Source organism: Haplochromis burtoni, unplaced genomic scaffold (assembly GCF_018398535.1).
Source record: "Haplochromis burtoni strain Fernald_Lab_line unplaced genomic scaffold, NCSU_Asbu1 Contig_30, whole genome shotgun sequence".
Lineage (NCBI taxonomy): Eukaryota > Metazoa > Chordata > Actinopteri > Cichliformes > Cichlidae > Haplochromis > Haplochromis burtoni.
Window position 1 is genome coordinate 2,886,710 of NW_024582391.1, and position 9,246 is coordinate 2,895,955.

A 9,246-nucleotide genomic window follows, 5' to 3' on the forward strand; every position below is an offset into this window, starting at 1 on the left:
ACTTGAGTATGTCAGTATGTTTCACATTCAGTCAGCTGACTGCCTCTACTTTCTTTTTCTTACAACCGTTAACCGTCACCACTCCCACGTCTGCAGGAGCTCCTGGCGCTGGGCTGACAGTTTTTTTTAGAATGAGCAACAGACGGGAGGCATTACTGAGAATCAGTTTATTAAAATCATGACTGTTAGCGCCAACATTTGATACCTGAATGTTACCTGTATGTTACATCTGTACTAATGGAAAAATGCAAATAATGTGCAGAAAAAACACAAGCATTTCATCAGAGATGCAACAAATGATACAATGAAACATTTAACATCCAATGACATATATCCTTAGATCACTGTAATTAGTTCAGATATCAAGGTGGTCTACTGGAATCATGAATGTAATTCTGTTGCAACTTTTCTATTTGGCTTTTTGGGGTAAGACAACCCATTTACCAGTGAAACCTAGATTCTGATTATACAACAGAGTTTAAATGGGCTCTAACAAACACTTCCCTCTCTTCTGCCATAGATTCTTCATGACGTTAGCAAAGTTTCGAATAATGACATCAGCATAAGAACACATAACCCACGTGCAGAGAAGGGTAGTAACTGATTACATTTACGTAGCTACATTTACTTGTAACGTTTTAGAAAAAATAACTTTTAGGAGTAATTTTACTACACTGTGCTTTTAACTGTTACTTGAGTAATATTCTTACTTGAGAAAAAATTCTGACGACTCTACTCAGTGTGAGTAACTCCAGGGAATGAATGATAAACACGTTTTAACCAAAAATGCATGAGACACAGACACAAACCTACAATCGTACATAAGGTTTGTTGTTTTAATGTTATTCTATCTGCTGAGCCTATTGTGCCATTTGGAGAGGTAAAGTAGCACCATAGGTAATACCTACTCTAAATATTAGTTTAATAAGGATTTGGAAAAGTGTTTCCTCTGCTTAGATTTATTATTTTGTAATCATGTTATTTATAGTATTTAATAGTATTTTTTTTGTTTTTAAAATACCCAAACTTGCACGAAACTACATTTTTGTCTGTCTGATTATCTCATTTTTAAACATTAAATCAGATGCTATGATCAGTTACTCAAGTAGCCTTTTTTACAAAAAACGTTTTTACTCTTACTTAAGTAATTTCTTGGATGGCTGCTTTTTACTTTTACCTGAGTAAAACTACCATGAAGTAGTGCCACTATTACTTGATTACAATTTTGGCTACTCTACCCCCCTCTGCTCACGTGAGATGAAAGGTCAGAGTTCATACTGCTCTTGTTGAGGTTCCTGTTTATTATCCTTAGCTTTTGCTTTTTCTGTGCCTTTATTGTGAATCGTACATTTTTCTTGTAAATCCTCAGTTCTTGTTTTTCTGAGTGTTAGTCTTTATTCATGTGCCTCCTTTGTTCCCCGCTATCTGCTTCTTTCATTTTGAGTTTGCTCTTGGTCCCCCTTTAGGTTTACTTCCTGTTTTATTTTGAAGGTTATGTGGAGATATTACTACCTTTTCACCTGCCTTAGCAGAACGGCATTGAAAGACTGCCGACTCTACAGAACTCCCCGACCAGGCCTCTAACTAGAACAATTCCCGTTTCTGCATTTTGCACCAACTTCCAGCAAGTTTTAGACCAGATTTTAAGATCTTTTAAAATTACTTTGATGGTCCTTAATCACCTTGTTTCTAACTACAACTCTGCACTATCATTATCATTATTATGGCTTTTACACATTAGAAGGGTAGAGATTGATGGGGACTGCAAACCAGGAGGAGAGAGAAAATCCACCTGCAATTACAGACATGAGTGCAAATATGAACTTGCTGGACTTTATGAATGTCCAAATGCACAACAATCCATGCAATAGAGGTGGCTGGATCAATCCAAATATCAACACTTCTAACGTTTCTGTACTCTAAGTTCAGTATGTAGCCCTCTGAAGTGTGTTCACTAAATTATCCTTTTATAAAAAGAAAAAACGAAATATGTAATACGCAATATGAAAAATGTCTGAACCTTTTTTGGTTGACTGTCGTGTCTATTTTATTTATCCCTCATGACTCATTTAAACAACAGAAGTGAAGCCGAAGGTCTTTATGAAGTCCCATGTTTGAAACACATGAACAACAAAACTCGGCTGGAAGGTGTGTTTTGTTCTATTACCTTATTATTGTGGAAAATAAAAACCAAAGTGATTTAGTGCTCTTTAAAATGTGTTCAGAATTAGCAAATTGGTGATCCCATAAATCACGACACAACGCTCTCCCTTATAAACACTACCTCTGTAGATCATCAGTATGGGTATCAGTGTTGGTATCAGCAATACTGACCTAGTATTTACTGGTTATCGGCTTGATACCAACATTTGCACTATCCCACAGCACTAACATGCAAAACTTGTCCAAACCTTTCAGTCTGGACCAAAATTAAAAGGTGATTACAGAGTATGAAACATCAGCTTTCTCTCACTGAAACAACTCTTTTGAATTCCCAGTTGACTTTCTAACTATCAGTTTTCCCACATTTCAGCAAATCTGATCAGATTTACCCAGCACTAATCACTCTACATGAATCACAACTGCATGACTAGAAATGCTCATGCCGCATTTTCTACAATATTTCAGCAGTAAACAGCGATAAAAAAAAAAAAAGTTTAAAAAAACCCAAACTAGCTTTTTCATTGGAAGCCTCTTCATGTGGGTTTTCCTGAATTCCCCAATCTAGCAGCTAGATCACAGAGATCAAACGTGAATCAAGCTGTAGCAAAGTTCGCCACTAGACAACTTTTATTTGTTCATATTTAGTCATGGGCAGTATCTGCTACTGAATTTGCATCAGGGAAACCCGTGTGGTGTGAAGTGTTGTGTCCTATCTGCAGCCCGGGCCCACTCTTCCTCTTTCTATAAGCGTCACATGTGAGTGGGCGGTGAACTCAGCCCAGAGACGTGCCTGTCAAGCCGAAATGAAAGTTGCAGTATTTACTGTCACGGTCACGGTTTCCACTGAGCGTTGCAGACAGATACTGCCACCTGCCGGCAGCCTTCATAAGTACTAGAACGAGATCTCGACATGTGCTGCTGTAGGCTCACTGAACACTTAAAAAACTGAGGATTTCTTTCTCTCTGGTGCCCTCGTGTGCCTCCTGGTCTCGAGAACGTGTAATGCTGCAAGAAAGAAGCATAGACTTGATTTGCTGCCCTCTCCACGTCTGTTCCTCATGTAAACTGCAAAGCTTGCAGACTTATTAGAGTTCAGCGAGGGAGGAAAACTAGTCAGGACATGAAGTGGCAAAAAATATTATTGATCTGCACATAAGCATGGAAGCTTTTATGGCTTCTTCAAAGTTTTTAGAGAAAATGAAAACAAAAAGACTTTAAAAAGTAGTTAAGACTCTGATTAGATCTAATGTTTGTCTTCAAATATTTTACCTACCAGCGTACAAAGACGGCAGCACGACTGACTGTGGATACGTTGTTTTTACCTCCACACACCACACGTTTCACGTCTACGTGTACTACCTTACTGAGAATCCGACATGCTGCAAAGCGGCACCAGGCTGATTCAGCACTTCAAAAGTCTGGAGATGCCGGGGATTGAACCCGGGGCCTCATACATGCAAAGCATGCGCTCTACCACTGAGCTACATCCCCTATAGCAAAATGACCGTGAGGCCAGCTGTTGAACGCATCCTGTGTATTAAAGAAATAATCATTAAAGTATACTTAAAGTGTGTTTTACACCAGCAGATATTTAACTTCATGTAATATGCTGTAACCGACTGTAATCTGCCACAGCGCTCTTCTTTTCAACGTCCTGTTTTGTGCCTTGCTCTTTTGAATAGTAACATAAACATATTTTACATATTTTAGTCACAGAACGTGAATCACTCTCAATCAGTGGCTGCTGCCTTGTCAGTTTTACCAGTGACAACGAGGGGTCGTAATATTATAAGCACAGTAACGGGCACTTAAATATGGAAATATATTTATAAATAAAAATAGTTTTAAGAATAAATTATCGAATAACTGCTTGAAATGACTCGACGGTGACATCTGTTAGTAAGATGAGGCAGTGCAACGAGTGTGAGTGTTACGGGGCTCCACGGCAGTCAGAACACTTTAGGTTTGTCATGCTCTACCGTAATTGGCTAAGACATTTAAACGATTTAAAAAGCAGTACGGCCTCCATTCCCAATCAAAGTATATATATCATTTAAAATGACATTTCATTTTTTTGTATTTGTCAAAAGTGTCCACATATATTTTTGATAACATGTCCATGTTTTGTTTGTTTTGTTTTTAACTTAAGCAGTAATGTTACTTGTTTCAGTTCATGCTGACAACATTTAGCCTCTAGTGGCTCTAAATTGCTTTTATGATGCATTCCTGAATAAGTCAGGAGTTCCCAGTCAGAATTTGATTCTGGAATGTCCCTTCAACTCAGATTTCCCACTCAGAAAGTTGTCAGCAACCCCCAGCAATAGTAAACAATAATAAAACTGTAAAATTTTAACCTATACTGCCACTGTTGTGTATTGGGGACTCACTAAACAAGCCGCACACAGAGGACTGACCAGGCTCTCTCCATGAATGTGCTGCATGGAGAAAGATAAGAAAGAAAGGAGAGGAAGAAGAGAGGTTAGATTTAAGGTAAGGATGTTCAGTGGGATTTGATCAAAGGAAAGTGGGGTGTGCTTAGTTGTTGAAATGTTGCCTGAAGATCCTCTGCAGATTAGTGCAGGATAAACAGGTTAGCTTACTGTACTGTGATGGATTTAAAGTAAAGCACTGTGTTGAACTGGTGCACAGCAGCTGTGGTGTTCATGGTCATGGTTCATGTGATTCCAGATGTGCATCAAGCGATGGTGGTATAGTGGTAAGCATAGCTGCCTTCCAAGCAGTTGACCCGGGTTCGATTCCCGGCCATCGCAGTTTCCTTTTTTCCAAAGAACAGAGATAAGACAATATATAGTGTGGAGTAAGTGGCTGTTACTTAGATCTCATTTACTACAGTTCTCATGTTATGTTGTTATTCTTTTGCTTACATGTGCACTCAAAGTTACCCTTTACAAACAACTCCCTTTCTGTAGGCAAAACTAAACACTCTGCAAATTGACTGTTGAAAGAGTGGACTACAGCTTTGGAAGCAGGTATTTTCAGATTATAATAATATTAATAGTGGATTAAATGTTTGGAAAAGGGGGCTCAGTTGTCATCACAACGGAGAGAAAGAAACACGTATTAACTGATGCACTCTTCTCCTTCTCCTACCTTCTTTTAAACTCTCCTCTCTGCCCAGATGTAGTCACACGTGGAGGCCACACTGCTGAGTCAGCAGGCAAGTTTTAGATGTATTCAAAGCGGTGCCTGTATAGTGGCGAGCATAGCTGCCTTTTCAGTGTGTGATGTGGGTTTGTTTCCCAGCGAAGGAGAGAGCTTTGGAGAGAGCACACCAAAATCATTAAGGGGATGTGTGGTAAGATGCACAATCTAGTGGATTTTAATAAAACTAGTTTTCATCTTTTCTTTTCTTGATGTAAACATCACTCAACACTTCACTTCTCTTCTCTTGCCTCGTTGGCTACTTTGCTCCTCCTATTTTCCAGTCTCCTCCTGTCTCAGCTATTTAAAGACCTGGCTGAAACGCTGGCTGAAGAGAAGCCTGATTCCAGATGCTCATCAGGCGATGGTGGTATAGTGGTAAGCATAGCTGCCTTCCAAGCAGTTGACCCGGGTTCGATTCCCGGCCATCGCAGCTCTCTTTATCACACCTTGGCTCATGTAACAACTCAAGACCATCTCCAAAGGGCAAAGCGCCCCACTAGGAATTAAATACCTGGAACGTCCACAGACAACACAAGCAAAGTATAAAGACAGCATAATCAGTGTACTGTCAGTGTGGAGAACAGAAAGCAGTCAAGACATATTTTTACTTTTTACTTTGAGTACATTTCAGAGGTGGTACATTTTCACTTTTACTTGAGTAAAGAAGTTCAATAGATACAATAGATTCAACTTTTAGAAGAGTGTTTTAACACAGGTTACTGTACTTCTCCTAAGTAAAGAAAGACTACTTTTTCCACCTAGGCAGCTACTTTGGTGAGTAAACACTTCAGGATTAGTAGGATGTGAGAGAAGATTTTGGTTTCTAACTGAAGCAAGCATCACTCAACACTTCACTTCTCTTCTCTTGCTGTGTTGGCTCCTTTGTTCCTCCTTTTTTCCACTCCCCTCCTCTCTCAGCTGTGTAAAGCCCCGGCTGAAATGCTGATTGATGCACATCTGATTCCAGATGTGCATCAGGCGATGGTGGTATAGTGGTAAGCATAGCTGCCTTCCAAGCAGTTGACCCGGGTTCGATTCCCGGCCATCGCAGCTCTCTTTTTGTCGCAGAACAATAATGGAAGAAAGTCATTTTATATCAAAGATAACACAATATGTGTAATAAGGGGATATTCCTTAGATCTAATTTCATAATCTTCTCCCATCATTACTACAGTGCGTCATTACAGACCTTTATTACTTCAGAAATGCTTTTATTCTGATCACTCAAGCATGCTTATATGTCCCAGCCCCTCAAACAAGTTAAAGCTATGGCAGTCTGAATGTAACTCACCTGTATGAAGCTTTAGAGCTGCATATATATGATGCCAGAGAGAGCAGAACAGTTACTCTTATGCAAAACATTAAGTCACATGTCAGTCTGCAGTGGTCACAATCTACGAAAAGTGGTCCAAGGAAGGAACAGTGGTGAACCAGCAACAGGGTCATGGGTGGACAAAGCTTACTGATGCTCATGGGGACCCAAGGCTGGCCTCTGTGCTGTGATCCAACAAACAAGCTGCTAAAGGTCAAATTGCAGAAAAGTGTCATGGTAATTCTGATAGAAAAGAGTCAGAATACACAGTGCATCACAGTTTGTTAGTATGGGGCTGCATAGCTGCACAGCAGTCAGGGTTCCCATGGTGACTCATGTCCACCATCAGTAGCGCCAAAAATGGGCATGTGAATATGAGAACTGGACCACAGAGAAACGATGGACCAGGTGGCCTGGTCTAAAGAATCACTTTCTTTTTTACATCAACCTGGATGGTTGCATTGCTTACCTGGGGAACCCCTGGCACCATGATGCACTAAAGGAGGCCAGCCATCAGGAGGCCAGCCTTGGGTCCTGTCAACCATATGGATTTTACTTTGACACCTACCAAACCATTGTTGCAGAGCACCTTGCCATGGACACAGTATTCCCTGATGGCTGTGGTTTGAGGAGCACCACAATGAGTTTGAGGTGTTGACTCAGCCTCCAAATTCTCCACAGTTGAAATCGAATTGAGCATCTGTGGGATGTGCTGGACAAACAAGTCTGATCCACATAGGTCAGTGATCCCACCTCTCTTATTTGTTGTGCATCTTAAACTGCAGAAATTATGTGGCAGCTTATATGTTGGGTTCCTTTGACCCATGAACATAAGGAGAGTATCTAGTGCAATACAATAAAAGATGAGAGGAAAACAGCAAGTGACATGATTACATTTCTCATTTGAGGCATAAGAAATGCATTGTGTTAGCTCTCATAACAGGAAGAAACTCTGAATCCAGCACACTGCTGTCATGAGAAAACTTGAGCACTTTATCAGCAGATCCCTTTGAGAAAGGATAGCCTCGACTGTATTCAGCAGATCTCAGGGACACATGGATGACCCATGTGTCCCTGAGATCGACTGTATTCAGCAGATCTCAGGGACACATGGATGACCCATGTGTCCCTGAGATCTGCTGAATAATTTAACATTTCAGAATTCTGCTCCTTTGTAAATAGGAATTTTAGTGTCATGATTTCAAATAGTAAATAAATACTTTACACCTACTATGTACTGACACAACAACCTGAAATATGATTTAAAGAACAGGGTGTGCCATTAAGAAGAAAGCTAGCCTAGACCTTCTAAACAGATGACACATGCCACCATGTAGCCCAAATTTACGAATGAGTGTTCATTTAATGTTTCAGCAGTGCTGCCCTAATGCCCTTGCTGTTTTCTGATGTTCTCCTTCAAAGAAAAATAATTTCACTAAAAGACTCCTTCTCCTCAGGGCTGTGGACAATAAATGTTTTTAGGTATGTGGGAATCTACACAAAATGAATCCAGCTGGAATGATTTGCAGCTCTACCTAATCTTGTGGCTGCCATTCAGGAACTTACCTGATGTAACCATAATACTGTGCAGCACCATTCAAGATATTTAGCACAGTAGCACAGGGAAAGTTCTGAATGTAGCTTTTTGCAACAGACATGGCCGCCACCATAACGTAGTTTATGTAGATTCAGTCTCGATAAAGATCGGACAAAAACAGAGTCACGTTGTCGGCAGGATTCGAACCTGCGCGGGGAGACCCCAATGGATTTCTAGTCCATCGCCTTAACCACTCGGCCACGACAACTCACACTACGTCACCGTCCTGCATCGCTTGTTACCTCAGCCGAGCATTAGTTGCTAAGCCTCCGTGTATCCTCTGTATATTTATTGAACGTCTAATACTTTTTTAGATGAACATCATAAACAAACATATAATGAAATGATAATGGAAGATTAACTCCAGAGTTACTAACAAAAGTCTATATTTGTTTTCTTTTTGCTCCAAAGGTAAAACCTGATGGTTGCGGGGTTGTAACATTTTGTTAAAAGTATTTTTAATGCCGATATTTCGATTTATTTGACAACATTGTCGACTATGTATGTAGATAAATACGAAATAAAGAAAGCGCAGATTCCTTTGACTTCCAATACCACAAGATGGCAGTAATTCACATTTCTTAAAAGGTTCCTTTGAAGTACACACAGAACGTCAGATCAAGTATTTACACGTCTTCCAGAAATGTAAACCGGAGAGCTTTACAGTGTGAACATCTCTCTCATAAATACTACACATCAAGTCTACAGTCACTGTCCAAAAGTGTGTCAGTTAACTCTGAGATCACTTACCTGTTAGTTCTTTAAACGGATGTTTCAAGTTCTCCAGGAAGAACTTGTAGGATTTGTATAGTCCAGTGTCACATATAGAAGTTCAAAGGCTTCACAACCTTGATTTTGGTATCTAAACTGTCATTATATAATGCTGATTATTTTACACAGGTTGCGCTTCTTCTTACGTGTTGCTTTTGTCTATGTTGCCTGTTTTAATAAGTACACTGAGAACAATCCCAGTTCCTTGCATGTGTACACAGACAGGATTCTGGTTTTC

The 9,246-nt window shown here is 40.0% G+C and overlaps 5 non-coding genes across 5 annotated transcripts; 3 read left to right on the forward strand and 2 right to left on the reverse strand.

Annotated features, from left to right (window-relative positions):
• Nucleotides 1-3,582: 3,582 nt before the first annotated feature.
• trnaa-ugc lies at nucleotides 3,583-3,654 on the reverse strand. The gene has a single exon. It is a non-coding gene; the product is annotated as a tRNA-Ala (tRNA).
• A 1,208-nt stretch (nucleotides 3,655-4,862) lies between these two features.
• Nucleotides 4,863-4,934, forward strand: trnag-ucc. The gene has a single exon. It is a non-coding gene; the product is annotated as a tRNA-Gly (tRNA).
• Nucleotides 4,935-5,686: 752 nt separating this feature from the next.
• On the forward strand, nucleotides 5,687-5,758 carry trnag-ucc. The gene has a single exon. It is a non-coding gene; the product is annotated as a tRNA-Gly (tRNA).
• Nucleotides 5,759-6,306: 548 nt separating this feature from the next.
• trnag-ucc lies at nucleotides 6,307-6,378 on the forward strand. Its single transcript has one exon. It is a non-coding gene; the product is annotated as a tRNA-Gly (tRNA).
• Nucleotides 6,379-8,363: 1,985 nt separating this feature from the next.
• On the reverse strand, nucleotides 8,364-8,445 carry trnas-aga. The gene has a single exon. It is a non-coding gene; the product is annotated as a tRNA-Ser (tRNA).
• Nucleotides 8,446-9,246: the final 801 nt, after the last annotated feature.